The following is a 1,118-nucleotide window of genomic DNA, read 5'->3' on the forward strand; positions in this document are numbered from 1 at the left end:
AGAACAAGAAATTATGAGGGTGGAATATGGGAAGAGTTGGAAGGGGATTGGGAGTGTTGGAAACTATGCAAACACAATACTCATGTGAAATTTCAAAAAGGACAAAGCAAAATCACACAGTGTAGAAAGTATTATTGCATCAGTCAATGACTCTTCCTTGCTAGGGTCAGCAGTAAGTGATTTCAGAGGAGGTGAGTTTCTTTCATGAAACTACCTAAATGTTCAAAAAGGATCTCTAGGAAAGCAATTTTAGTGAGTCATCTGCCGGGCCAGCATAGGTTATCAATAACACACCTCTGAGTCACTGATGTTCCTTTAAGTAACTAAATAAAATCATTGATTTACTAAGTTAAACTTGGGTGGAGTCCCTCCTTGAGTCTCATATTGATGCTCTGTCTAGAGTAATCAGATATTTACTGAGGTATCAGATATTTATTCATGAATTCCCATGGAAAACCACAATGTATCCACTGAAAAGCATCTTGTCTCAACTCATTGAAGGTAGTGATGGACAGCAGAAAAATGTACCTCATGTATAATAGACACAATTTATAAAACTGTACACTTTACTGTTGATCTTATTGTAAATAATTTTTGTCTCCACATACAAACATAAAATCCAATAGGTTTCTTAAAGCACATATTTAATGATAACAAGAGTGCCATGACACCCAAAAAGTCTTGGCAAAACTCTTTATCCTAAATACCCTGAAAGAATAAAATGAAAATTCACCTTGTAGTTCACCTTACTTTGACCAATCTAAGATTGGGTTTCTGGAGGAACATGTACATTTTCTACTTGGACATCAAAATTTATAGATAATCTCTCTCATTTAAGAATCCTGGCTGGGGTCATGTTCCAAAAATTTTCCACTTTTTTAATCATCTTCAAAGTATTTTGCAGAATTTTCTCTGGTTCTTCACAAGTTTCATTCTGTTTCACCAATTTCTTTGTATGATGAGCAATGATTTCAAAATTGGACTCTAGATCATTAGTTATGTGACTTTAAGCAAGTCACATAACTATTTCCTCATCTACATTATATATATACATTATGTATACACATTATATATACATACATACACACACACACACACACACACACACACACACACAC

This window comes from Nannospalax galili, unplaced genomic scaffold (genome assembly GCF_000622305.1).
Source record: "Nannospalax galili isolate Female #2095 unplaced genomic scaffold, S.galili_v1.0 scaffold1045, whole genome shotgun sequence".
Taxonomy (NCBI): domain Eukaryota; kingdom Metazoa; phylum Chordata; class Mammalia; order Rodentia; family Spalacidae; genus Nannospalax; species Nannospalax galili.